Source organism: Sciurus vulgaris (assembly GCF_902686455.1).
Source record: "Sciurus vulgaris genome assembly, chromosome: 11".
Classification (NCBI taxonomy): domain Eukaryota; kingdom Metazoa; phylum Chordata; class Mammalia; order Rodentia; family Sciuridae; genus Sciurus; species Sciurus vulgaris.
This window is the reverse complement of record NC_136472.1, coordinates 32,874,855-32,902,746: the sequence shown is the minus strand read 5'-3', so window position 1 is coordinate 32,902,746 and position 27,892 is coordinate 32,874,855. Positions and strand designations below refer to the sequence as shown.

Below are 27,892 nucleotides of genomic sequence, written 5' to 3'. Positions count from 1 at the left end.
GTCACTTACCTCAAATCCCTCAGATAATAACTGATCATGGGTCTGTCTAATTCCTCTCCTTTAACCGTGGTGCTATACAGGTTGTTTTCTACTAGCTCTGTATGCTTTGGATCAGTGACTTATTCTATCAGCAACTCATTTCTAAAGGCACCAAGAGAAATACTACTACTATCTTCTACTAGCTACAGTACCATCTCCAGTTCTAACAAACCCATTGCTTAATAGTGCTCAAGTTCACTTTGCCTTGGAGAAACCAAAACAAAACATTTAAGATCTATTCCAGACTATAGAACCAACCTGGGGTAGACCAGCAGTTTCAGATTGATTTCCCTGCTATACACTGCCTGGCCAGGAGGTGTAAGGGATTAAGACAACCTAAGTAAAAGTACCCAGATAAATAACTGGTACACAATAGTTGCTCTCTATATTTGTCTTTCCTAAATCAATTCCTCCATACTCTTGGAAAATGACCAGGATGATGATGTAATGCTCCATTCTGAATACTAGGGCTGAGGAGGAAAATCAGTCTGTGCTGTATAAGTCAGGGAAAAGTCATAGCTGGGGATGGAAGTGGCCCTAATATATAGAAGGCAAACTTTCAACTTGCAGTGAAAGGTTCCTTCTTACTAACATGTACTACCTTAGTAAACTTCACTCTCAATTCTTTTATTTTTGAAGAAAAACATTTCCAGCTAATAACACAATTACACTTAAGTATCAGGGCCCATTTTAGTATTATTGCATTTGTTAAATCTAACTGAGTCCAAATTACTTCCTCAATGCTAATAAGAGAAAAAGGAGGAGGTGGAAGTGTAGGAGGAGGGGGAGGATTTGCTGAAGGGGGTGAGGTTTGGGAAGGTTAAAGGAAGAAAAGAAGACACATATACAAAGTGACACAGAGAAAAACAGAGAGATATCAATGCTGCATATAGCCTCAAGTCCAATAAATGTCAGTTAAACTTGCTGCCCACAGTTTCTATGGAAACCTCTTAAGTTAAGAGTGGAACACAGACATTTTTTGGACTGCAATTCACAAGCTGTTTATTTAATTATGATGAAACATGAGACTGTTAGAGACAATACTATTATCATACTGATAGCATTGAGGATTCAACAAACAGGTATTGAAAACTAAAAAACTGATTTTTTTTTAAAGCATTAATTTCTTGTGAATGGCATGCTATTAAAATGCATCTTGTTTTTACAGGACTTCACAAATTACTTCCCTCAGGCGAACCCCAAATTAGCAAAATGACATTCGTTTAAAAGGGAGTTCTTTAGAGGCTTCATGCCAATTATAACCCCCCATGCCCAGTGAACAAAACCAAGGTCACAGCATATTTTCAATTAAACCCAAGATAGCACCAAAGTGCAGCACAGCTGGAAAAGCAAGCACATTATTACCCCATAGATCATTTGTGAGCAATGAATAGGTCTCCAGTGCTTTTCTGTTTTATAGGCATTTGAATATAAAAATAAAGAAAATAGCTTCAGATTAGTTCTTGCCTTCCAAAATAAACAGCCACTTTTAGGGCATTATTCCTTGTGGCCTGAGGAAAAATGATTCGAAGCCATCACTTTTCTGTCTCTGATGGTTGAGAACTCCTTCACTTAGCCTTTAATTTGGCCTCACAGAACCATCTGCTTGACAGTCATTCATATCTTCATTATTTTTTCTAAACAAATATGCCGTTTTCTACCTACTATGTGTCTGGCACTGTGCTAGGGATAGGAAAGGCAAGACGATTAAACAAGTCCCTTCCCTAATTATGGACTTTGGGGAAGGGAATGCATTAATTTTGCAAATACAGACTTAGGGAGATCCAACTATGGCTCATAGGCACTAGATAGGTAAATGGAGATACATAAATGCAAAACCTTCAAGAAGATTACCATTTAATGAAGACTAAAAGGTACACAGTAATAGATCATCAGGCAAAGAGTCATTCTTTGCCTGCTGCCTCCTGGTTTTATCTCCCTGTAGGTAGAATTACCACCAGAGATGCTGTGCTACAGCCCCAGGTAAATGGGTGTATGTGTATGGCATCTGCTGGTTGGTGAAGGGTAGGTGAAGAAGGGAGTTTCAGGAGTAGTCCCATAAGAGAATGACATTTCCAGTTGTGTCCATGTGCTCCAGTAGCATTATAGAATCTTTAGCCCATAGAAATGACTGAAGGAAGAGGCTCTCACAAGAGAAGTGAATCCCAAGGAGAGTCATTTCTGGAGTCGAGCTGGGAACATGAAAGCAATTTCTAAATTGGCAAAGAGAGACACACAAGAAATTTGCAAATATGACTCAGTGGATATGTTTTTCTTGCTATATTACAGCTTATCTTTTGAAGTTCAGTAGTGGTTTGCCGTGGCTGGACTTCCCACAAATTGCTCATGCTAGCAAAGCCAGTCGCTGCTGTTATCGGATTTGACAGTGTATAATGAGCCACTTCACATGAGCTGCTGTTGTAGTGTTCAGCATATTGTGGGAACGATTTAGCATGAATCATCACCCACCTAGCTCTCCATTGGGGTCTCTATGCTGTAAATAGGCAACGTGTTTGCCAATCTAAAAAAAAAAAAAAAAAAAGTATCCATTAGAATAATTCAGCACATTTCTTGATCTGCCACCACCACCACCACAGACACCACTGGTGACAATATTTATTGAATCACCACTGTATTTTAACACTGTTCTGGGCAGAAAGCCAAGGCAGCTATTTTAACCACTGGCCATTTTGAACAATGCCCTTTTTTTTTTAAACGCCAATAAAAAAAATACATTTGGAGTCAAAATATCTGGAGTCTACACTTGGTTCTTACTTATTGGATTCATGACCTTATGCAAGTCCATTTTCTTTCTGATCCTGGGTCCTAATCAGAACTACTTCATAAGATCAAATCTTACAATGTTTTATAAAGAGGGATAGGAAATAATTAAACAGAACAATCCATTATTACAGCCAAGTGAGATGTTCTGAGTTTGACATAGGCATCTGCTGGAAATACTAGTCCAAAGCAAGAGAGATACTTAATATAAAATCTTTCCTTCTTCCTCCCCTCCCCCACTCCAGGGTCACTAGAAGGATAAAAATTTGAATCTAAGATTGAGGGACACTCAGTACTTTGAGCAAAGGGACAAAGTACATTTTGCAAAGGATAATGAAATAAAATAAATATTCTTTACTTCCCACAGTTACAGAATTTTGCATCCCAAGCTTAGAAATATTGTTGGCGCAGACTTTACAAAGGGGAAATCCTGAGCAACTGCAGATGGAAAGATCCCACACAACTAGTAATCAGGGTCAAGGAATGGACATGGCTACTGAAATCACCAAGAATTTTATCAGGTGTAGGAGTAGAAAAAACAAGAAGGAAGTAGAATGGGGAGGGGTAAAGTGTGGATCTGAAGCCAACTCCAGGAAGAAGGTTTCAGAAACGGGACTGTCTGACGGTGTGAGCTTCAAACTTTGGTTTTTTGGCAAGTTTAGTGATTTTGTTTGGATATAAAAATGAAGCGCTTTTTAAACTTCAAATGTATTATGAGTGAATATTATTAATCAAGTAAAACTGAATATAATTAAAAGGTATTTTAGAGGTTATCTGTGGCTTTTCTGTCATTGATTTTAAAAACATGTAATGCAAACCTATAAAAATGTTCTCGAAATCTCATAGTTTCAAAAAACATTAACTAACTTTCAGTGCCATGTGTGAAACATGAGTTACAATTTGATAAGCCCAGGATTCAAAACAACATCAGGGAAAAGCAGTAGGTAACAGTATGCACAGAAATGATAAAGAAAATGTGAGAGAGGAAGAATTATGCTCATTGGTAAATCAAGCCACTAATTCTCAATTCTCATTTTAGGCAAAACTTAGGAGCATCTGACTCTGTAGCCTTCTGAACTTTCTGAAAAGCACCTTCTTCTTGGCCCCTGGGAACTACTCTGATATTTTCCCCACCTCAGCAGACACCCTATTACTGGTTCTACCTCTTCTTCATTTATACTTACTCTCTAGGGAGAGTAAGTATGGCTGTCTAAAAACTGAGTACTGATAAACTCAAAAGTCCAGCAGGCTTGTAGACAAGTACATCACTGTTTATGCAAGACCTCCAATCAAAAGCATTGAAAATTAACCTCTCTACAAAAGACCTCTTGCTGCCTACTCAATTACATGCTGACAAAAGCATTTTCTAACAGCAATACCCTTCATTCACTTGTACAACTGAACAGTTTCCACTCTTTTTTTTGGTGCATTATAGCTGCACATAATGATGGGATTCATTGTCTCATATTCATACATGCATGCAATATAACTATATAATTTGGTGAATTCATTACCAAGCACTTCAACAGACAGATTTTAATCTCCTATCATGTGCTAAACACTATTCCAAGGACCATTCTCCTAAGAGCACATATCAAAATCACCCTTGTAACTTTTTTTTTTCCTGGTCTCATCTGTCTTACCTTTGCATCCTATCATTTCTACACCTTATCAGCTTTATACTTAACACATACACAATGGAAATCCCAAATTCTCAAGATTCTGGTCACAAGTATACAGCCCCTTTACTACCTCCTGGTTTATTTTCTTCTTTGGATAGTTGGACTATTTCATAGCCTGGTCCAGTAATTTTCTCCTTGCTTCTATCCTTGCCTCTCTTTGGTCTTTTCTCCATACTATGGAGGGGTCCTATCAAACAAGTGAGATTATCATTTTCTTCTGCTCAATGTTCTATGGCTACTGATGTCACTCAGAGTAATCCATATTACTTCTAGTGGACTCTGAGACCATGCATATTTCTTTTCTTCATCCAACCACTTCTTTGATCTCATTCTCCTAACATCTTGCTTTTACTCTGTTCTGGTCACTCTGTCCCTTGCTGTTTCTCCAACATACTAACCTTCCTCAGGTACCTTACATAGGATGGATGTTTCCTCTGTCTGGAATATTCTTCCCTCAGATGGGCCTATGGCTATGCATGTGCTTCATGACAATGGTGCCAACTTTCATCCAAATAACTTGTGTCCTTTGCTTCTTCACTTCTTCCAAGACTCTGCCAAATTACACCTTCTCAGAGAGTCCTTGTGTAGCTATGGTACCTAAGATATAACCACACCCGTCCCTCTTTATTCTGCAACCCTTTATTGTTTATCACGTTTCAACATGAACATGTTAAAAGAGGGAAGGAGGTATTTATGCCACGAATTCTTCCAAGATTCTCTAAGTTTGTAGGAATTTGCACTTCCGTGTTCCTTAAACACAACTCATCGTTCCTTCCAGTGTGAGACGAAGGGAAAGAATATTTATTGAAAACTCATCAACAGTTTTTGCCTGCTCACATGTCTTTCTTCCTCATTAGGTAACATGTCTCATCAGGAAAGGCAATATATTCTGTTTGATGTGCTCAGTGTTCAACAAATGTTTCTTGAAAAGTAAATAAAATAGCTTATTTGATGAAATAAGTTTACACCTTAAGATAAATGGTACAAAGCATGAATCACTGTTCATTGAAATAAAGGGTGGGAATGAAAACATCCTAAATTTAAACTACACAAATCATTCAAATCAATTGATTAGAGATAAAGTTATAAAATTACATTTTTGAAGTAAAAAAAAAATCAACATTTGTTTTGGTTCAAACTAAATTTTCAAAGATGGTTTTAGAAATGCCTAGTCTGTCAATCAAATTTCTCATATTTGTAGAAATCTTTGAGTTTACTTCTAGTTTTATGAACATTGATGTAGCAACCAAGGGGAAATAAATACTCTGATTTCAATGGGTAGTTTCATTTCTAAAGTGTTTCAATTCATAGAAAGATAATTAAAAGCAAAAACAAAATAAATGCATTCAGTTTTTGAATTATAAAAAGGTTTTATCTTTTCATTACCTATAGCAAGGTCCAGAAACTCAGAAAATTGAAAGCATCTCATTTGTTCTTCCATTGTTTCAAAAATCCAATAGTACCAACATCTATATATTATAGAAAGCTAAGGTGTCCATTCTATTTTCTCTAATATTTTGTCTCAAACAGTATCGTTGTTCAACAGTTCTATTCCAACTTACTCCTCAACATCTTACTCCCAGAAAGAATTAACCACTTATTACTTTTTCCACAGTATTGTCTTTATTATACCACTTATCACCATGATTGCTGAAACCCTCTCCGACTAATCAGTACATTGCTGCTGCAGAGGTCTGTGCTTGGCATTTCCTAGGAAATGGATTTTTTGAATTAAAATGAAGTGATTATCTATAGACAGAGATGAAACTATAAGTGCTACCCAATGGTCTTGTCTCTATAGCTGCTAGTCTTATGTTAATTTGAGATGGAAGATCAAGGCGTGCGAGCTAGGAGATGGTAAGTGCAGTGTTCTTGATTTTTAAGTAATAACACTAGGTCAACCTTCTGCTCTCTCTGATCTGAATCTCTGGTCTGAAAGGACACGATAGCTGTGATCTTTTGAATGTGGCATTTGTCTTCATGAGCGTAGTGATGAAGGATGGATCGACAACGGCACAGTCATGAGTGACGTATCCCACCTCTCCTCACAAGTGAAGATAAATGATACAAAGCATGAATCACCGTTCATTGTACGTTCATTCCATTGTTCATTTCATATTTTTTCTCATGGACACAAATACACTAAAGACCTTTTCTCCAACGCATTGTTTTTCATTTTTAAAACACCTAACAATAACAACAGAGAAGCAAGGGGAAATTTGGAAGAAAAAAAATGCTGAAACCTCTTCTAGGAGTCAAACTATATCCTGTGAAAGGTGCTTCAATGGACCCTCTCTCTGGATCTCAAAAATGGCTGCGAACCTCAGAATGGGGTTGCAATGAGTATCTGGCAGTTACATTATGCTTATGCAAGAATAGAGTACAAAAGGTCCCCAAGGATGTAGCACTGGAATGCTCTCCAACCTGTGGAAAATTGACCAAGATGTTACTTCTAACAAAATAGTTTCTAAGACTTCCCAATCCTCTCACATATAGTCTTCTTGACTTATTTATTCTCCGATAATAAGCCTTAACCTCAGATACCTCAGATGATATACATTTCTTCATGTCTGAGTTGGAATAGCACATTGCCATAAAGCTTCTTAGATTTCTTATAAGGTGGGCAAAGTACAAAAATTTGAGTAAAGTCATTATCCAGAATGATGACCCTGCATATTCCTCACAGCTAGATGATGTGGCTGATCTGTGTCAGCCTACCATTGTACACGGATAGCACTGTTGAAAGCTCACAAGGTTGAATGAAGTCATTGCATTCCAACTTAAGTCAAAGCAACAGCTGGTCTTATTAGGAAGGATATAATAACCTAAATGAAAACCAAAAGAAATTGGTTTTGTCTAGATTATCCAAAAGTCAAGGCTCCTCTTTGTCAAAGCAGTTGAGAGTTATATAGTCTTAGCTTCACATTGCCTGTGACTTTTTCCCCATCTTCCTTAGCCCCTCTCTTCCCTTAATGCTGACACTGACATTTTATCTAACCTGACTCTCACACTCATCTCGTTCCATCATCGATTCAGATTTAGCTCTGATCATATGATCAAAAAACATATTTTACATCTACATTACTTTGGAAAGTATCTCCAATTTGGTCCCATGACCATACCTCCATATTTATTATAGATCTATTATGTGATTAATTTCTTTACCATGACCTAAGTCTTCTTACAATAATATATCCAAAACCCCAGACCCTCCACAACTAAAGACCTGGCTTGTTCCCTAAATTTCTAGATCTTTAACATGTGCACTAATCTCCAGAGTTCCTCATATGCATCTCATTCAACATTAAATTAATCGTTACTAAATGTCACTAATCTAATCACTATAGGTTTTCTCACCACATGGAGCCTACTTTTGGGAAGACAAATAATAAACATGGAAAGAAAAATAAATATAGTGCAGCCACTTTGGAAAGCAGTATGGAGATTCCTCAGAAAGCTTGGAATGGAACCACCATTTGACCCAGCTATCCCACTCCTTGGCCTATACCCAAAGGACTTAAAATCAGCATACTACAGAGATACAGCCACATCAATGTTCATAGCTGCTCAATTCACAATAGCCAGATTGTGGAACCAACCTAGAGGTCCTTTAATTGATGAATGGATAAAGAAACTGTGGTATATATATATATACATATATATATATATATATACACACACATACATATACACACACAATGGAATATTACTCAGCCATAAAGAATGATAAAATTATGGCATTTTCAGGCAAATGGATGAAATTGGAGAATATCATGCTAAGTAAGATAAACCAATCTCAAAAAACCAAAGGAGAAATGATCTCACTGATAAGCGGATGATGACACATAATGGGGGGTGGGAGGGGGGCAAGAATGGAGGAAGGAAGGACTGTATAGAGGGAAAAGAGGGATGGTAGGGGTGGGGGGGAAGGGAAAAAATAACAGAATGAATCAAACAACATTACCCTATGTAAATGTATGATTACACAAATGGTATGCCTTGACTCCATGTACAGAGAAACAACATGTATCCCATTTGTTTACAATAAAAAAAAAAAATGCCAGCAAAAAAATAATAATAAATAAATAAATAAAGTATTAAAATTTAAAAAAAAGAGCAAAATGAAAGGGAATCACTACACAGAAACTTTAGCTTGACTGGTGTGGGAAGATCCCTCAGAAAAAGGTACAGGTAACTGCAAGAATGACAAGAAGGAACTCAGAAATAAAACTATCTGGAAGAAAAATGATCTGGGAAGACAGACTAATTTAAAGACTCCAACTTTGAAAAAGTATGTTCAACTTAAATAATAATAAAGTTAAAAATAGGTAGTCCATTAGGAATAAAGTATGTAAGCAAAAAGGTAAATGTAGCTAGAAGGGGTACTAGTTTCCTGTGGCTGACATAACAAATTACAGCAAACATGGTGTCAAAAATAAAAAAAAAAACAGAAATTAATTTTTTCACTGGTTTGAAGTCCAGAAGTCTAAAGGTCAGACGCTGGCAGGTATGCACTCCCATTAAAGGATTTAGGAAAGAATCTCCCTTGCCGTTTCCAAATCTGGAAGCTTGTGGCGTTCCATGGCCCTTGGTTACTTGACTCCAGTATTGGCACCTACCTTCAGATGGTCTTCTTCTCTTCTCTGCTCTCCCTTGTGTGTCTCTTACAAGGACACTTGACATTCTATTTTGGGCCAACCTGGATAATCCAGATGATCTCCTCTCCAGGTATTCAACTTAATTATGTACGAAAAGTCCCTTTTACCAAATAAAGTCACTTTCACAGGTTCCAGCATTTAGGATGTGGACTTTCATGGGGCTGCCTTTCAACCCCTATTAGAGAGCTAGACCTGGTTGGCAAGCAAAACCAATTTCTCCGTTCTATATGCATAGGAAGGTCATGAAGAAATTTTCACTGGAAAATATAATACAGTCTGATTTAGACTTTAAAATATCATTTTGGTCAGGTGTAAGAACTGATTGAAGGGAGTAATAGTTGGTCAGCAGCACATATGAGAAATGTCTTGATACTTGGAACACAGAGAAACAAAAATTTAGAATTTGTTTTGGAAGTAGAGTCAAGAAGATTTGCTAGGGATTATAAATGGGGGTGGTGGTGAAAGAAACCAAAAAATTGCCATCTGCCACCTACCAATGCAGCTGTCTAAATATCATCTGCTCCTGAGCTCCCCACCACCAGGCTCCATATGCCTGAAGGAGTATTTAAGTCAAGGGGATCACCTCCACTCCCCCAAATATTTTTAGACTTTTGAGATTGTTACCCTCTCTGTTAGTTTGGATTTCTTCCTAATTCTTAGGTTGAGTTGTACCTTCTCTAACTTTTCCCCAAGTTTGCCCTACCCAGGGAAAAATCTATTTTCTTTTCTTATCTTTTGTCCTTCCTTCCTTCCTTCCTTCCTTCCTTCCTTCCTTCCTTCCTTCCTTCCTTCCTTCCTTCCTTCCTTCTTTCCTTCCTTCCTTCCTTCCTTCCTTCCTTCCTTCCTTCCTTCCTTCCTTCCTTCCTTCTTCCTTCCTTCCTTTCTATCCAAAGCTATTCCAATTCTTTCCCACTGCAATGCAGTTCTCCAGGCATCTAAACCAGAACTTGGATGATAGATGTTGAAATGTTGGGGATTTCAGCATACTCTTCTGCTTAAAATGACTAAAATCTTTCTAGAAACCAAGCTAACAATGGTTCAAACCCCAGTTTTATATCAATTACAACTTAAGAGGCATGTATTTATTCTACTTAAACATCTAGAAAACTAGTCTCTAGACTGTCTTTCTACTTCAGGAACCTCTTCTGGATAAGAAGAGGTTAACCTAATCAAAATAATGCCTCAGTTTATACCCAAAGGACTTAAAAACAGCACACTATAGTGATGCAGCCACATCAATGTTTATAGTAGTTCAACTCACAACAAACTGTGGAATCAACCTAAGTGTCCTTAGGTCAAATGGATAAAGAAATTGTGGTGTATCTACACAATGGAATATCACTCAGCCCTAAAGAAGAATGAAATTATGGCATTTGCTGGTAAATGGATGGAGTTGTAGAATATCATACTAAGCAAAATAAGACAATCCCCGAAAAAACAAAGGCTGAATGTTCTCTCTGATATGCAGATGCTGATTCACAATAAGGGGTGGTGCTAGGGAAGACTAGAGTTACTTTAGATTAGGTAGAGGGAAGTTGAAGGGATGGGAAGGGGTAAGGGGTAGGAAGGATAGTAGAGTGAAACAGAAATTATTATCTCATATACATATATGACTGCATGACCGATGTGATCCTATGACATATACAATCAGAAAAATGAGAAATTATACTCTACTTTGTATTGTTTATCAAAATGCATAAGTGCATTCCACTTTCATGTATAACTAATTAGAACAAATTTTTAAAAATGCTGATTCTCATAGTTATGTCTTTTGAGGAACTGATGATTTTGCATCCAGTATAGTTTTCCTCCTTCTTTGGTTTCAAATTCTGATAATGAACTGAGCCTGCATGTGTTCTGAAGGAGTTCACCGAAGGTGAAGGTAAGCAATGGCCATGTGCCTAACTTCATGGGGTGAAGTTCCCTTGATGAAGCCCACGTTTTCATAATGAGCTGTTGTAACAGAACACAGACAGGAAAATACTCTTGGGTTTTGGGGACTACAGGGCATCATGAGATCTTTGTCATCATTCTCTGATATTTGGTCCTTCCCCTATGAGTTGTTCACAGAAGACATTCCAGAGAATCTGCCAAGTGCTTTTCAGCAAATGACTCTCAAGCTCCTTTTTAAATAGGCTCAAATTTTTTCAGAATAATTTCAACAAGAAATGTTACAGTTATTTATGTCTATCTTTTTAATTTATCAGTTTATTTTGAAATGATTTACTTTTTTGTTCCGTGTGAACAAAAGAAATTTTTCAATTTATTATTCAAAACCCAAGAGTATTTAAAAATAACACTATTGGAGCTTAAAGCATACTTACCAAGAAAATAAATTTCTTGGTATGTTGAGATATACCAAAGGTAAAAATAAAGTCTGGTGCTCTCTGGACCTGAATTACAACATTTGTGTATTCAGGAGATGAGCAATACAACCTATCAGAGTGTCACACTTTAGAAATACTAGTCATCTACCAAATGTCCACTGCAGATGGAAAAGTCTGTAGAATTTTAAGCTGATATTGGTTTCTAGTTTTATGTTGGGTTTGTTCAAATGAGAACTAGTATCTTCATCACCATATCAAACCAATTGTTAGTTAAGAATAGGAAAATATAAGAAGAAAATAAAACAAAAAAAATGATGTCCTAGCTGATAAATATCCATCCCTTCACTCACACATTTATTAAAAAATACTTAAAATATTTAAATCACCTATATCTTTTTGAACACGAAACCAGGAAGTGGGAATTGAGCAGATGGTGAGGTTGGGGAAGGATGTTAATTGTGCTGCACATGAAAAGAGTAAAACTGGCACTTATACATAAAGGGGAAAATCCCCTTGCATTTGGGAATTCAGTAACTTTTTCTTGCACAGTGGAAAATGTCTGAAATCCTCCTCCCATTATTACTGCTTGGAGAATCCCATTCAGAAGATCAGTATCAGATGTTGGAGAGAATTTTCAAATTGGAGTTAAGGAAGCCATCCCCAGGTTAATGAGCACAGAGCAGCAGGCATTTTGAAGAGTTTATTTGGAGAAAGGAAACGTCTGCAGAAATCAAGTGATTAAGATGTGATACTTAAGCGCGAACTCCGAGCGATCTCATTAGCAGAGACTAAGAATAGTCTACAAATGTAATAAGAGCCCTGATACAAGGTCACACATAGCCTAGTGCAGGCCAGCTGAGTGGAACCCATTGAAGACAAGATGAGGAAACCTCACTGAATCACATGGAGACATCTTCCCCAGGAGAGGCAAAAGGGAGGACAAACGAGAGATGTGCATGAAACTTCCACTGCCCATTATTCATAGTTTTCCAGATGTGATCACATATATTTTGATAAGTATTTTGATACCACAATGTAGTTTAGATTATTCTCAATTATTTTGAATAACTTCTGTATTAATGGCACTTCCTCACAGATCTTTACGATTTACCTTAAAAGACTCCCTATTAAGCAGCACATGATCACTCGTCTCTTTTCTCTGAAATAACACTATTTGTCTGTGTGTCCTCTTTTCAATCCCTACCTTCAGAGGAATGTAAGTTTCAGACATGATGATGTTATATAGCTTGTTTACCATCTTATTTCCTGAACCTAAAATAATATTTGGTGTACAATTTACTCAAAAAGTTATTGAATGAAAAAAAAAAGAATGCTTTATATGTGTTTATAAAATCACCAGCAAAACTGCACCTCACATAGTACATGAATATCAGAATTTTGAAATAGAAATTTTGGTTAAGGAACAAAGATCCAGTGAATTATGCATTCCAAAGCTTTGCAAATTTACAAAGAGGCTGATCATAAGTGGTTGCTCATGATTTTTACATCTGACAAAGGCACATATGGACCAGAGAAGGATCCTAGAATTTTTTTTTGACAGATTCATGAGTCCCATTCCTAAGGGAAGCAGTGGGTGATCTCATATCCTAACTCTCAGCTTAAAAAAAGAGACTTCAAGAAGATTATTTGATGAGGATTTTTGTGAGCACCCTCAGTGAGTTATGACTTACTGCCCCCATTCCCAGGGGGAAGAAAATCCTGTCCCTCATATCAAGACTGAAAACAGAGTTGAAATGATAGAGTAGAACAGATCCAGGAGGATTGTGTCTAAACCTCATCTGAAAAATCTCAAGAGCAAGAGACCAAATCTTGATCTTACTTAAGGAAAGGAGTTAACTTTCGAGAAATCATGAAAGATATTTTGGATCCTGTACAGGAGAGCTGACAGCAGAAGTACACAACTTACCAGAGGGAATCTGAAATTTGAGATGTATTTCTAGATGCACAGGGGATAAGAAAGGACTAATTTGGTAGGGGAGGAGACCGCTACTCTCATAAAGGCAAAGTTAGGGGAAACAGAGAGGGCATAAATGAACCAGCAAAGGATTCATGAAAGCCACCATAAGAGTTAATGTCAAATCAAGAATCAATAAATGGGATGGCATCAAACTAAAAACTTTCTTCTTCACAGCAAAGGAAACAATCAAGAACATGAACAGAGAACCTACAGATGGGAGAAAATCTTTACCACCTGCACCCCAGATAGAGCATTGATCTCTAGGATATACAAAGAACTCAAAAAACTTAACACCAAAAACCAAATAACCCAACCAATAAATGGGCAGAGGAACTAAAAATACACTTCACAGAAGAAATACAAATATTCAAAATATATATGAAAATGTGTTCAACATCTCTAGCAATTAGAGAAATGCAAATTAAAACTACTCTGAGATTCCTCTCACTCAAGTCAGAATGGCAATTATCAAGTATAAAGGTAACAATAAATGTTGGCAAGGATGTAGGGAAAAGGTTCATTTAAACATTGCTGGTGGTACTGCAAATTGGTGCAACCACTCTGGAAAGCAATATGGAGATTCCTTAGAAAACTTGGAATGGAACCACCATTTGGCCCAGTTATCCCACTGTTTGGGTCTATCTATACACAAAGGACTTAAAAACAGTATATTATGACGCAGCCACATCAGTGTTTACAGCAGCTTAATTCACAATAGTTTGTGGAACCAACCTGGAGGTCCTTCAATAGATAAATGGATAAAGAAACTGTGGTACATATACACAATGGAATATTTTTCAATCATAAAGAAGAATAAAATTATGGCATTTGCAGGTAAATGGATGGAGTTCGAGAATATCATGCTAAGTGAAATAAGTCAGTCCCAAAAAGCCCAAAGGCCAAATGTTCTCTCTGATATGCAGATGCTGACCCACAACAAGGGAGGATAGGGAAGGGAAGTATACAAGTTTGTTGGATTAGACAAGGGGAAATGAAGGGAAGGAAGTGGGGATAGGAATAGGAAAGACAGTAAAATAAACCAGACATCACTTTCCTATGCTCATGTATGAATACTCAATCACTGTAACTCCACATCATGTTCAGCCCTCAAGAATGTGATCAAAATTATAATGGGTTGTACCCCATGTATATATAATATGCCAAAAAACATCCTGCTGTCATGTATATCTAAAAACAATATTTTTTTTGAAAAAAGAGTTAATGTCACATGTCCAATAGACCATAAGATAGTGGTGTCAATCCAAGAGATTAGTAGTCAAGTTCAACCTATCCTGCTCAACAACTTCCTACTCTCCCTAACCATGATCCATCAAAGAAGAGTCAGGGCTAGGAGCAAGCACTTGGAGCTGGGAGAGAAAAAAAAGTCTGTCAATTTAGGAATCCAGTCATGGCCATGCCCCAGTCTATAACTTTAGACTTTCCACCAGCAATCAGCCTGAGTTGGGAAAGGATGGAATTTTACTATTAAGTTGAACATTCTGAACCTTATGTATTCAAGATATTTTAAGTGCTATGTGGTCTCATATTACCTATTTTCAGAAAGTCTTTATCTAAGGAAAAAAGCAAAGCTAGGCCCAAGAAATTAACTTCAAGTAGGAAACAAGAATTAAATTGCATTATGATTATCTACAACACATTGCATTAGTTCAATATAATAATTACAATAATTTCACTGACTTTCAACATCACGGGCTCCATGATTTGAAATTCCAGGTAAGAATCTCCTCTCAAATATTAACCTTCTTTCTCTCTGGCTATGCTTTATATTTTGTTAGCCAGTGATAATGAGGATGGTAACGATTAAATAAAACATTAACTTGACAATCAGACTCCCAAATTGATACATATAGGTTACTTTTTAAATCAGCAACGAATAATCCCCTGTATTTTAATATTTTAAGGTATCTATTTTCTGAAGAGTTCATGAAAAGAAAGGCACATTTGGGAGTTAGAATATTAGAGTCAGTAAATTCTATCATATATTCTAGGGTGGAATATAATTCTGCATTGAGCAATTAACAGAATCTAGGAGAATAAGAAAAAAATGGTTTTGTATGGGTGGGTGTAAATTTGAGAAGCGATAGTGTCTTATTTAAAAATACTTGGGATTAAGTAATTTATGAATTATAGTCATTTATTTCTCATGGTTATGAAAGCTAGGAAAAGTCCAAGAACAAGGGACGAGCAGATTTGGTATCCAGTGAAGGCCTAGTGGAAGGACAAAAGTGGAAGGACAATAAATGACCTAGCTGGTTCCCTCCAGCCCATAATTTTTCTAATTCCTTTCATAAGGACTCTGCCTTCATACATTGATTATATCATAAATGCCCTATTTAGTACTATCACATTGACCTTGGGTTTCAAAAAAAAAAAAAATTTTGCTAATTTTCCCCATATTTTCTATTAGAAGATTAAATACTTACATAACGATGGAATTTGTTGTTATATATTTGTACATGCAAAAAAAGTAACAATATAATCTGGCCAATATCATTGCCCAGTTTTTGCCTTTTCCCTCCACTTCTCTGACTCCCATCCTCCTCAACCCCCATCCCTTTCCTTGAAGTTTCTGAATTGTATTTTGAGAGTTCACAAACCATGTGTTCAAACCACAGCAGAGGGAATAAACAATAAGACATGAGGTTAGGACAATAGAAATAGTAAAATATTATTGTGAAACATAGGCCTTTAAAGGAACTTCTCTCATTTTAGTAGAGTACTATCAGTTATCCTCAATAGGTCTTTCTGAGTTCTCATGTCTTCTATAAATGCTAAATGAAAACAAATTATGCTATGATTTAACCATTCACAGGGATCACACAGCTATTTTGGCCTTTTTTGTTTTCTTGTTGGTTTTTCCTGTGTGCCCATAATCTTCCCTTTCTTCACTGTTTTTACAGGCATATTAAAAGTGTCAGTTCTTTGTAAGACAGTGTAGTCAACTTATCTGACAAGGTAAAATGTCAAAACAAAACCCAGTTCACCTGTCTATTCCAATTCAATGCTTCCAATAGAAAACGTACGCTTCTAGTGGCTTTTAACAGCTTGCAGGCTAAGAAAATGCTACTTAGAATCATTACTAATCAATATAAAAATAAATATTAATTGCTCGAGTTAGATAGACAAACCTGAAAAGAGGTCTTTTGTTCCAACTCATACCCACATCAATGGATTTGAAAATGTTACACATTCCATGCTCTGCTCAGAGGTACAGTAAAGCAATCTCCCTATCCTCCTCTCACACTGTAATCCTAGAAACTATTCTTGATGTTGAGCAACAGAAATGTAAAGCAGAAGCAGAATAAGGTAGTATTTTTCCCCTAACATTTTGTCCCCTAAGACCGTGAAAACTCTGGTTTGGCCAAGAACTCAGTACTATAAATATTCATGAATGAGTGAAAGCAGGCAGTGGATTGCATTCATAGTTCAGTGATTTAACTTTGTACTCATTATCATCATCTTCTCATTGTCTTGAAAACTGATTCCAGGAAAAAAAAATAAAATAAAATGAAAGACTGACCATTACATTATGCCAGGCAGCATTTCCGGTCCTAGCTTTACTGTCTCCTCTCAGGGACTTAGTCAGCTTGACCTTCATTAGCTCATGAGCATCACAGTAGCACACCCTCACCACCTTTGCTTCCTTGTGGGCATTTTTTCATTGGCAGAAAGGTTAAAACAAAATGGATTTTAATAATATTTGATACAGAATTAAAAAGACACCGATCAAATAAAGAAATTCCTTCCTCCAGACACAGGGTACGAGACAGAGAGAGAGAGCAAACAAGCACCTATTCGATTATTTCTGACCTCTCCCAAAGGCTGAAACTCCTTGCCATACTCCTAGACCTTGGCAGATGCTCTGTCATTCCTCGTTTGATTGCGTAGCGCGCCCCTCACCCCATTAGGAATGAGATAATTGAAGAAATCCAGAATTTTATCATCTTTGTAGCTTAAAGTTCATCTGCTTATATCCTGGTATGGTCTTTATCAGGGCCAAATACTATGGCGAACTCTTTAAGTATGCCATTAATCCTCTTCTGTGATAAGGAAGCAGTGACTTATAAGGTTAAGCAACTTAGTCCAAGTCAGAATGGTTGGTAGGTAACAAAGCAAGGTTTCCTGCTCAGGCTGTCCATATCCAAAAATAATAAAATAAAATATTGGACTTCTCAGCACCTCTTTTCAGGGAGAAAGATTTGGACAGCTTTTGCTGCAATCGTTTTCATGAATTGGTATTAACTCCTAACTACCTCTCAGCCTTTCTGGATGAAATGTGCTCATTTGCCATCTTGCCTCATCTACAAGCTCCATTATCCCACTAAGCACGTCCACTACCTATCCCTCTTGCCTTTTGTCTTCGATTATGATTTTGTTAAAGGGCAGCAACCATATTGCACCTAGTCTCGGTTAAGCAGGCATGCCATTTGTCAAGGAGCCAAGCAAGAAAAGTCCTCATAGTAGCCCCCTTAAGCTACAGCTTGGCACTTTTCCCAGAAAGCACAGTACATCCTATCCATGCTCTGTCCACCATAGCATGTATAAGGACTTTTACACCCATTAAAAGTTTCAGACGAATTTCCAACCAAATTTTATAACACAATCCAGAAAGAACTATAGTTTCATATTATCTTGAAAGTTTGCTCTTAGGAAGGATAGAGGGTTTTGAACAAAGCGTGCTGCTTTTCAAAAAATGTCATCACTACCTCTGATCTTCTGAGTCTTTTCTTATTTATATTGGAGGTGAGAGTAAGGTAATATAAAATCTCTTACGAAGCAATCTCTAGGTTGTAAAATATCCACACTATAAAGACATTTGGTGTCAAGGTAGCAAGTGGAAAGGCTGAACCATGCCTGACTCCAGTTCAATGCCAAGATGTGAAACAAAAATAATATGCTAAAGAGTGAGTATGTATATATTTCAAAGTTTGATATGATATCTGTGAGTTCTACTATATGCTGCTTCTAGAGTCATTTATCCTATGAGTAGCGATTGAGTGAGATACATGACAGCAATTATAAAACCTCATCAGAAATACCACATAAAAGACAATTCCCAGGCCAATTGTGGTAAAGAGCTTTCTAGGATGACCCCAAGTCACATTCCCACATAATCCCATCTCTCACACTTTGAGGATCAGTAGGACCTGGAACTTGCTTCTAACCAACGCCAAATAACAAATGTGGTAGAACAATCCCTCACTTGAGAAATCTACATTATGGCCAAGGTGATGGGAGGTCATGGCTGTGATGTCGTGATTTTATACAAGATCCGAGTTGGCATACCAAAGCAAGGGGAGAAAAGGGAAGGGAATGAGGGAGAGGGAGGGGAGAAGGGAGAGCACTGGGGAGTGAATTAGAACAAAGAATATTCCATGCTCTTATGATGAGTTCAAATGAATAGAATATTATTGTTATGTATAACTAAAAAGAACCAATAAAAAAGTCAAAGTAAGAGAGAAAGAGAGAGAAAGAGAGAGAAGGAGAGAGGGAGCGAGAGAGAGAGAGAGAGAGAGAGAGAGAGAGAGAGAGAGAGATATTGATTCTCCTGTTGGCTTTGAAGAAACAAGTTTTCATATAGCGGGGAGGAGGTCTTGTGAGTAGCCTGCCGAAGGTGAACAGGTGGCCCAGCAAAGAGCAGCAAGAAAGCTAGGACCAGTCTTAAGCCACCAGGAACTCAATTTTGCCAAAAACTTAATCTTAGAAAAGGGCCTAAGTTACACCTAAAACCTGGTGGACACTTTGATCACACCCTGTGAAACCTGAAAAGACCTAGATAAACTGGGTCTGATAGGTTTATGATAAGTCATTATACAGCCTAGAAACCTAAAAATTAAAAAGATATGTTGTTTTTCCGAAATCCTAGGGCCTATAATTCAATTTTTGGCAAAAGCATCTTTTCTCAATAATTCAGCAGAACCTTAACAGAAAACGATCTTCAGTGGGAGGAAGACCCATGAAACACATTGTATTTTGTTGAAGTAAATGGACACAGGCATGTCCAGTTGATGTTTTACAGAACTGAAGACTGATGTTAGTCTGCTAATTAGTCTGCTCATGTTGCCAAAGAGTAGGATACGTATTTTTCTTCAGATATTTAAAAACTGTAAAACTGAAATCACTTTCATATTAAGTATACAGACAAGTATTTAGTAAGAAATCATGAGTCACACAAATGTACCATCAAGGAGCTCATTCTCTTGTGGGCGAAAGTATAAAAATATTAAAAAATATGACATTAACCAAGTGTATTATTATAGTTCTGTGTGCTTATCTTGATGTGTGCATGTGTTTATGTGTCTGCACGTGTCTCTGTGTTCATGTGTCCATAGCTGTTTGCATATGTATATGTGTGTGTGTGTGTGTGTATGTATACATCTGTGTATTTGTACCTATATGTATCCGGTTCTATGTATGTTTACATGTATCTGAGTGTGTTAATAACTTTTTGTGTGTTTGTATCTGTGAATGTGTGTTGTGAAAGTGTAAATATATATCTAGGTCAGTGACAGCATGTGTGTGTGTCTGTATGTGTATATGTCTATGTGTGTAAATATCTGTATTTGTGTGTATGTATGTGTAAGAAACTTGAAGATGATGGAGAAAGGACCAATGAAGCTCTTCAAAGGCCTTTGTAAGTATTAATGAAGAACAGAGAGGAAAAACAACACTAAAAAATCAAATTTGGACTCTGAAGTTTTTTAGTTTTAACTCTATGATACATTCATTCTATGACTTTGGTAACTTGCTTCAGTCCTGAACCGTGGATTTCTCATAAGAAAACATGAATCATATCCTACAAACTTTAACTATCCCACTGGTAGGATAGTTTGGGAAACTGTTTGGCTCCCTATAACTGAATATACTCACACCCTATGATCCAGCAATTCCATTCCTAGGTATCTATAACCAATACCAATGTGTTCATATATTTACCAAAGGCATGCATTAGACTATCATAGCAGCACTAGGCCAAAACTAGAACTGTTCTTCAATAACAAATAAACAGAAAATCTATGTTATACACATTTAATAGAGTATTATATAGAAGCAATCTGCTGTTTACAAAATACAGATGAATCTCACAAATGTAATGTGAACAAAAGAAGCCAAGTACATGTGAGTTATAATAAAGTACACAAACAAGCAAACCTAAAAAAATTAATCTATCCTCTTAGAAATAACCAGGATTGTGGTTATTTCTGACAAGAGAGCCCTGGGGAGCAGTCATGTGAGGTGAGGGGTCTTGTGGGTCCTGGTTACTTGTATGTTCAAATTGTGGCATCTCATAGACATGCACACTTCAGATATGTGTACTTCTCTTGTTAGGATATTGGACATTGACATATTCTAAAAACATAGTGTCAGATAACTATAATGATCCAGTAGGGTGGTACACATGAACATCAGCACTGAAACTTATAGATTCTGACATATATTAAGTAAGTGAAAGAGAACAGAACAGAAAATATCACAGTGGGTCTGAGGGTGTAGCTTGGTGCTAAAATGCTTAAGTGCTTGCCTAGCATGCACAAAGTTCTTTGATCCCCAGCACTGACTGAGAGAGAGAGAGAGAGAGAGAGAGAGAGAGAGAGAGAGAGAGAAGAAAGAAGAGAGAAAGCAAGCATTACATACTAGGTGGTACCATTTTGTGACAAAGACATACATACATGTGTTACCTGGGATGAGATGTAAAATGTACATTGTATTAAGCATCGTTGTTAGAAAGCAAAGTTATTGCCATGTGGGGCCCCTGACGTGCGTTCATAAAGCTTGTCTCTGCATGATAACTCACCGAACCAGTGAGCAGGCTTGGTTTCACTCAGTGTCATGAAGAAGAATTTCAACATGGGAATCCTAAAATACAATTAAGGCATTACCAGATTATAGTCATCAGTAAGACCAGCCACTGGTCACTCTTGGCCATTTGCCGAAAGACCTGGGATTTTGCACACAGTGTAGGGCCTGCATTCTATGGATTACTTCCATAGTCAGGAGAGCTCTATGGTCTTCCAAGCTAGTTTCTTTCATTTTTTTTTTTTTTAAGGTGATTACACAAATGGTATGCCTCTACTCCAAGCTAGTTTCTTAAAGTGCATAGACTTCGTCTCATTGCTTTTTCTCGGGCATGCTACAGCAGATGCAGTGGGTTGGTAGCACGGTGCTTGGGTGAGGATGTGGAATGGAAAATATTATTCATTTGCATATCCCAAAACAATGGGATGAAGATAATAATTAATAGCTCTATTTATACCCCTTGATTTAATTAATTCCAGCTAAGATGTTTGTAAACATGTGATTTTATGTTTGGGTAAATGTGTCAACATGAAAATTACTCACAAATACAGGCACTGAGTGAAAATTAAAAGGCCACCAGCAAAAGCTGGGTGTCTGGGTAGCTCTCAGTTTTCTACTTCGGGACATTTCATCCATAGACAAATCACTAGCGCTGTTCTATGATGGCAAGGGCACTAGAAAAGTGGTGGGGAGAACAGAATACACAAAATTAAGGGTGAGCAAAGGGTAGGGTAAGACTTACATTGGAGTCCATTTCAAATTCAGATGAATGCAGCTTTAGCAAAGCAGGTATCTGGGGTGGAGTAATTTCATGGCAGACCTACACGCCTTAACATCTTTCCCAAGGAAAGGAAATTTGAAATAAGAAAACCAAAGAGGGAATGGGATTAGAGGTGAAACCTGCCTTATTCAGAGGCAGAGATTAGTCCAAGGCATTTTTTTTTTAAACCGAATGAGAATCAAATGGCAAAGAAGAACTGTTCAAAGGGGAAAAGGTGCAAGTTTATTAAAAGACTAATTTAATTTTTTTCATTGGCATATCTATATCATGTGATAAATTGATGCATGCATATAATATGATGGGATCACTCTTTCCATTTCCTTCAACATTTATTATTTCTTATGCTGAGAATCTTTAAATTCCTCTCTTCTAGCTCTTTATAAAATACATACTAAGTTATTGTAGACTGTAGTCACTGTACCGGGCTATAGAACACTGGAACTTATTCCTTCTGTCTAACTGAATTTTAGTCTCTGTTACTCAACCATATTCTATTTCCTCTACACTTCTTAAACTCTAGCAGTCACTATTTTACTCTCTAGTTGTGTGAAATCAACTCCTTTTAGATTCACATGAGTGAGAATATGCAGCATTTGGCTGTCTGTGCCTGGCTTATTTCATTTAACACAACGTCTTCCTGATCTATCCAGGATGCTGAACATGACAGAACTCCATTCTTTTTTATGACTGAATAATATTTCATGGTGCAGAGGAAGAACTTATATATGGTTGGTGGGGATGCAAATTAATACAGCATTATGGAGAACAGTAAGGAGATCCCTCAAAAACTAAAAATTGAACTACCACATGCTTCAGCTCCTTCACTACTGGGTATTTAGTTAAAGGAAATTAAATCTCTATAAAAGAGATACCTGCATGTCCATGATTCTTACAGCAGTGTACACAAACGCTAAGATATGTCATCATTTGTGGCATCCAATGACAAACAAGTGGAACAGACCTTAAATTTTTGAGAAGCCATTTATGGATTTATCTGACAAAGACTACAAAGACAAGGCATTCCAGGTAGGACCATCCACTGACCAAAATCCCACAGGTGGTTCTGAACTGACTAAAGAAGAGTGCTTTCAGATTTGCTCGAGTCCTGATGCTTCAAGTCAGTGAGCTCACTTTGAGTCAGTGTAGGTGGAGACCTGAAAACTGTTCCAGTGGGCAGGGGCCTTCCCTCGGGCTGATAAAAGCTGGGAGCACAGAAGGACAAGAGCTCCCTGCCTTCCACTTGGCCAGATGCTCCTGTCCTGGGAAGGGTCAGGTGGACAAGAGAAACTTCAGATCCGAGATAATGATCCTACAGCCCTAATTAAGGCCACTGACTCATGTGGTGTGAAAACACAGCTTCAAAGGCTCCACATCAGGGAGAGATCTGACTGGGAAAGGAGAGGCCCAGGGAATCCTGTACATAACCAAGAATGAAGGAGAATCTTTAATTTTCTGTTAATTACATCTTTTAAGTCTGTAATTTCGGAGTGGGGTAGGTAGGCAAAATTAAATCAATACTACCACGACACAGCGGTTCCATTTTAATTAACAGCCACCACCTTCGGATTACCTCTAATAAGGGCAGAGACAGGAGTTACCCTGAGTCTCCTCGGTCTCTACTTCAGCTTTTCCCTTTTAATGGTTGCCTGAGCAATTCTCACCCCTGACTTTCGTGAAATAACTTTGCAAAGGAGCATTTTAATTCATAATAGCTACAAAAACAAATGAGAATGCACTCCCCTGAATTACATTTATATTATGTAATTACATTTATATATTATATATATACATATACAGGTACATATATATACATACATACATATTCATGCATAAGTGTATATTAGCATCTAAAATACATACACTATTTAGACATCTTTCTGGGACATGATGGGCTATGAATGGAATGATAGTATTCTGAAAGAGTTCACAGATAACTGTTGACCTACTCATTGTGCAGTCACAGTGTGAACGATCCACAGAAAATAAAGCCAGTATTATTCTATGAGGCTGAATTCTGGCCCAGGCAGGAATGCAAGGCATTCATAGATGTATAGTGGCACAGATTAACCCATCGTGAGATTGTGTTAATCAAGAAAACATGAATCCAGCATTAATGAACCATGAGAAGAGAAAACTGTGGGACTCACAAAATCATGTTTGCTTTGTTGAAATCCTAAATTTCCAAATATGGAATTATGTTAGTGTATATTTTTGGGCACTCTAGGGATGTTAATAAGCTATTTTACTTGTATTTCTTATTTTCTCATGACTTAGAATTTGTGAGGAAAAAAGTAATGTTGTGAGCTAGTGTTGTAACTCTATGGTAGAGTGCTTGCCTAGCATGTGTAAGGCCCTGGGTTCAGTCCTCAGCACCACATGAAGACAAATAGCATGAAAGTATTGTGTCCATCTACAACTGAAAATACATAAATTTAAAAAAAAGTAATGTGGTGCTACCTTCCGGCATTTAGAGTAGGAGGTTAAATAAATGTGAGTGGGAGATAACCATGCAGCAATCAAGGATGTGGCTCAAAATATAGAGGTGGAATAAAAACCAAAAAAGACTATAAAAATTCTGGTGCAGTGGCATTCACCTGTAATCCCAAATGCTTTGAAGGTTAAGGCAGAAGGATCAGAGGAGGTTTGAAGCCACTAAGGGCAATGTAGTGAAACCCTATCTCAAAATCAAAAATAGGAAGTCAAAAAAAAGGGCAGGGATAGCAGTTGTGATGTATGTTCAATGGTTAAGTGTCCCTGGGCTCACTTTCCAGTGCTGGAAAAAAAATTCTGCCTAGAGGATCAATTCTTCTTGCATATTAAATTTTCCATGTGAAAATATTTGGAGGGTGGGGAGAAAATCAATCATAAAGTATAGAGATGACCTGAGACACATTTACTTCCCCAGTTTCATCATATAGGTTTGTTTTAGTAGACTTATAAACACAGGGTTATGTAGAATTCAACTATATATTCATACATTGTTTATATAATATTTTGATTTGATAAAACCTGCTCAATGCATCATATTTTTAGTTGGATAAAATGATGTGTATGTTTGTCAATTTGAATTCTATTAATGTTTCTGTTGTGAAGAGTTAGAATCTGGTAACTATTATGGATCTGATCCATAATATGATTCTTGGCCAAGTCTGCCGTCCTACTTTTAAAAATGCAGTGTCACTTATAAAATTGACATTTCACACCATCTTCCTATGGGCACCAATTATGTACGAATTCAGATCATTTTGTTTTCAACCAACCCCTGACCAGCATTGGTTAGTGCTGCATTACTCAAATATTAATTTGAAACCTTTCTCCTTGTCTTTCCCTTTTGCACAGGCAAGCTATTATTAGACTTAGTTATGAGATGTATTTAATTTCTTTTGTGTAAAGGAAACCATGGTAATACTAGTAGGGCTTTACAATAATATGACACACAGAGTTATCCCAGATGAAGTCTGAATTTGCAGAATTATTAGAGTCCCATTTTGGCAGTGGGTAGTAATACTACCAGAATGCTACATAAAGGTCTCTCCATGTGACTGCACTTCTGCTTATGGATATTTGTGTACTTCCTCTTGTAATCCCAACACACACATATGAATCGTTAAAAGAATGTAAAAACTGTTTAGCCAATGAGTCATCGCACAACCCCTGCTTTGTTCCAGTGTGATCATAGCTGCACATTAATTTGGATGCTAACTGTGCCCCTTTGGAAAACACAAAGGCAGAGGACCTTGTGCACCCAAGGAGATGCTTTAAAGAGCTCACTCAGTGAAAACATCTGCAGAGACTATTTTAAATCAGGGCATCCAAATTACATCTTCAGGAAAAATAAGCTACTCATGGCAGTAAACTGAACTCTCACAGTGATGCTACGTTCAGAGAGGAAGAGAAAAAATAAAGATAGAAATAACCAGAAAAGAAAAAGATAAAGGCATGAAAGAAAAGGTGAGAAAGAATGCAAGATATTTCACTCATATCTCTGGAGTCCAGCAAGAGCAAATGCTAACCATCTCCCAAGTTAGCTAGCTGCTGTGAGAAACCCAAGCTCTGTTATAAACTTTTTGTTGTTGATGTTGGAAAGAAATTAGAAATCCAACCTACAAGAAGAGAGAGCAAATGTTCACCTAGTAGGAGTTCCCCTGTGGTTTTATATTTCTGCCCCTAGAAATTTCTGTCTCACCTTATCTTCCCAATACAGGAGTAACAAAGTGAGAGCATTTCTCTTTTTGATGCCAGAGATAGAGTCCAAAGTAGAACTCAAGATTGCAAACTTTTGGGGGACTATAAAGCAAATCAGACTATTCCACTATTCCGCTGGGACTTCTCACATGCTTTCACATGCTAATGAACACTACCATTTCCAGTGTGGGGGAGGCATATGATATGTAGTGAGAAAGTAGATCAAGGCTTTCTTTATCCAGAGCAAACATGCTGAGGAATATCACGCTCCCTAAAACTGATTTTGGAAAATATTGAATTAGACATTTTAGGTAAGCTATCGAACAATAGTTTACATTTAATAGAGAAGACTTTTTAAACTTCTGAAAAATTTATTTAAGAATTGCTTTAGGAATTAATTATTGTATTGTTGGTAGAGTCTAATAATTCTTACAACCTTTAAGTATGGCCTCTTTGCATGTTGGTATTATTTATTGATACACAAAATAAAATCATACAGAAATTCAGCATTAACTTGGCTTTAAAAAATTAAGGTATTAGAATTTAGAGAGTCAGGCAAATTTTTGTAAATAAAAACACCAGCAATAATGGGAACCCATGTGAATAGAGGCTGATGGGGATAGAGAAGTGATGTTTGCTAGACTTATGAATCACATTAGGAAATGTATTAGTCTTCACCACTGTGCTTTTCTTATGATAAGCACCCAATAGTAACTATTTTCATGTGCTATTGTAATGTTACATATAACAGGAAAAAAATGAGATCTTTATGAACATGAAGTGACTTCTAGATTAAAAAAAGAGGAAACTGAGTGATAATTTCCAACGATGAGAGATCCTCAACTACAGGTCACAGAATGACCTTGTTCTTGAACCAATTATATCTTATCAATCCACTTCCCCAATCTGATCTAGTCTAAAGACCAGAGGTAGCTCAGTATTTGGATGGTATACATCAGTCAAAGTCACCAGCAGCTCACAGATTTAATTATTTTTCTATACCAACACATACCAAAATATTGGCCTGAACATCTATTTCCCCACCATTTTTTCCCTTCCCCTCCTAAAAACCAGCCAATTGATATTAAATAAATTTCACCACCTACATGGGTTTGAATGTGACCCCTCTGAAGTTTATGCCAAAATTTGATCTATGTTGTAGTGCTATAAAGTATTAAGGAGGTGGAAACTTTGAGGAAGTAATTAAAAATAGAGCTTTACAAGAGGGTTGTAGGGTGTGAGTTCATGCTCTTCCCCTTTTCTTCCTTCTCTTAAGATCTCTCAAATTGGGAGGTATCAAAGTATTGTAATTAAAAGCCTAGGTCCTGGAGGTGGAGGACCCTAACATTCAAACTCCTTTAAATTAAAATCTGCATGGCAGCCTACAAAGTACATTCTTGTCTCAGCCTCAGATTGCTCAACCCTCCAAAAACCAAAGAACACTGACATCAATCCTACAGTATTGATGGGAAGATTAACAGAAGATGCATGCATGGAGTTAGCACACTGCCTGGCATTAAGCAGAAGTGAAGTAAATGTTTGATGATGTCAACCTTATTTTTTAAGACCCTACTGATCACAGGATCCACTGGAATGACTGGCAACTTGCAGCATGTGCGGAATAAATTATCAATTAGCTATTT

At 37.1% G+C, this 27,892-nt stretch overlaps 1 protein-coding gene across 8 annotated transcripts in view; it reads right to left on the bottom strand.

Moving 5' to 3' along the window:
- Window positions 1–27,892, bottom strand: part of LRRC4C (leucine rich repeat containing 4C) — a 1,247,103-nt gene that overhangs the window by 22,529 nt on the left and 1,196,682 nt on the right. For 5 of the 8 annotated variants that reach the window (XM_079102773.1, XM_079102771.1, XM_079102770.1 and 2 more), the window contains one exon: window positions 2,509–2,560. The exons of the other annotated variants lie outside the window; for them this stretch is intronic. The gene's annotated coding sequence lies outside the window, so the exon portion shown is untranslated. The remainder of the gene's footprint in view (window positions 1–2,508; window positions 2,561–27,892) is intronic. 8 annotated transcript variants of the gene reach the window in all.